Raw genomic sequence first — 2,500 nt, 5'->3', positions numbered from 1 at the left:
GGGCAGGCACCCCCCCCCCCACAAAGGCCTTCCGCGAGGTAGACCTGCTGCCCGCCCGCCAGGTAGACCTGCTGCCCTTCCTGCGCACGACCCCCCCCACCACAATGCCGTCCGCGCGGTAGACCTGCTGCCCGTCCGGCGCACGGCCCCCCCCCCCCCCCGCACGAGAGGCCGTCGGCGAGACGGGAAGGTAGACCCTGTTTGCCGCTTGCGCGGGGCGCCCGCCGCCCCCTCCCTGCGCGCACGGGTAGGCCCGGTGTCGCCCTCCAGACATCCCTTCCCGCCCAGGGCAGGGGCACGCGAGAGACTGCTCGCGCTTGTCGGCGTCCGGGGTAGACCTGGTGCCCGTCCGGCGAATTTTTTTGCGGGGGGGGGTGGTGTTGCGTGCCACTCCCCCCCGCCCCACGAGAGAGGCCGGCGGCCAGACGGGAAGGTAGACCTGCTGGCCGCTGGCGCGGGGCGGCCGCCGCCGTCCCCCCGCTCCCCGGCGGGTAGACCTGGTGCCCGTCGGGCGAATTCTGGACGAAATACTCTTTTCCGGAGAAAGCCCGAACGGCGACTGCAACGGGCTGGATTCGTAAACGAGCGCAATGAAAAAAAAAAAAAAAGCGGGAAAGTAGCACACAAGCAGCAGCGGAGAAGCAGAAGCTCCCAAGGAGAGCAAAGGTGTGGGTGCGGGCTAGCCCGGTAGCGATAACGGCCCACCGGGTCCCCCTCGGCAGCAGCCGGCCTGCACACTCGGGCGGGGGAGTGGGCTTCGGGCCCGGCCAGCCGGTCTACCCGGCTCCGGGCGGGCGGGCCCGGCCAGCCGGTCTACCCGGCTCCGGGCTCCGGCGGGCCCGGCCAGCAGGTCTACCCGGCTCCGGGCTCCGGCGGGCCCGGCCAGCAGGTCTACCCGGCTCCGGGCGGGCGGGCCCGGCCGGCCGGTCTACCCGGCCCCGGCTCCGGCGCGCCCGGCCAGCCGGTCTACCCGGCTCCGGGCTCCGGCGGGCCCGGCCAGCAGGTCTACCCGGCTCCGGGCGGGCGGGCCCGGCCGGCCGGTCTACCCGGCCCCGGCTCCGGCGGGCCCGGCCAGCCGGTCTACCCGGCTCCGGGCTCCGGCGGGCCCGGCCAGCAGGTCTACCCGGCTCCGGGCGGGCGGGCCCGGCCGGCCGGTCTACCCGGCCCCGGCTCCGGCGGGCCCGGCCAGCCGGTCTACCCGGCTCCGGGCTCCGGCGGGCCCGGCCAGCAGGTCTACCCGGCTCCGGGCTCCGGCGGGCCCGGCCAGCAGGTCTACCCGGCTCCGGGCGGGCGGGCCCGGCCGGCCGGTCTACCCGGCCCCGGCTCCGGCGGGCCCGGCCAGACGGTCTACCCGGCTCCGGGCTCCGGCGGGCCCGGCCAGCAGGTCTACCCGGCTCCGGGCGGGCGGGCCCGGCCGGCCGGTCTACCCGGCCCCGGCTCCGGCGGGCCCGGCCAGCCGGTCTACCCGGCTCCGGGCTCCGGCGGGCCCGGCCAGCAGGTCTACCCGGCTCCGGGCGGGCGGGCCCGGCCGGCCGGTCTACCCGGCCCCGGCTCCGGCGGGCCCGGCCAGACGGTCTACCCGGCTCCGGGCTCCGGCGGGCCCGGCCAGCAGGTCTACCCGGCTCCGGGCTCCGGCGGGCCCGGCCAGCAGGTCTACCCGGCTCCGGGCGGGCGGGCCCGGCCGGCCGGTCTACCCGGCCCCGGCTCCGGCGGGCCCGGCCAGCCGGTCTACCCGGCTCCGGGCTCCGGCGGGCCCGGCCAGCAGGTCTACCCGGCTCCGGGCGGGCGGGCCCGGCCGGCCGGTCTACCCGGCCCCGGCTCCGGCGGGCCCGGCCAGACGGTCTACCCGGCTCCGGGCTCCGGCGGGCCCGGCCAGCAGGTCTACCCGGCTCCGGGCGGGCGGGCCCGGCCGGCCGGTCTACCCGGCCCCGGCTCCGGCGGGTCCGGCCAGCCGGTCTACCCGGCTCCGGGCTCCGGCGGGCCCGGCCAGCAGGTCTACCCAGCTCCGGGCGGGCGGGCCCGGCCGGCCGGTCTACCCGGCCCCGGCTCCGGCGGGCCCGGCCAGCAGGTCTACCCGGCTCCGGCGGCTCTTAGCCGCCCGTCGGAGTGGTGGCAGGTAGACCTGTTCTCCCTGGCCTTCCCGTGGAGCGGCGAAAGGGGTCGCTCTGTGGCGCTGCCTCCAGTTACGTCATCGTAAAGGTCGGCCACTTGCCGGCCCCGCCCCGGTGGGAGGGGCGGCTGCTCTTTCGCTCTCCGGCGCCGCCTGACTTACCGGTACGACTGTAGGGCACAGTGAGCAGCAAGCGCTGACTTCCGGAGCTGCACTCCCGGGCGCCGCCAGCGAGTGTGGCCGGCCAGCGAGCGCACCAGGGCGGCTTGTGAGGGCGGGTAGGTGGCGCTGACCCCGTTCCTCCGGCGAAGTGCGCGACTTCGGGCGCTCGCCGCGGCAGCTTCCCGGCAGGTCTCTGGCAGCCCCGCGAGCGTGTCCCAGGTGCCAGAA

The sequence above is a fragment of the Rhea pennata genome, chromosome 21 (assembly GCF_028389875.1).
Source record: "Rhea pennata isolate bPtePen1 chromosome 21, bPtePen1.pri, whole genome shotgun sequence".
NCBI classification, from domain to species: Eukaryota; Metazoa; Chordata; class Aves; order Rheiformes; family Rheidae; genus Rhea; species Rhea pennata.
The sequence above is the reverse complement of the archived record's forward strand: the minus strand, read 5'-3'. Positions refer to the sequence as shown.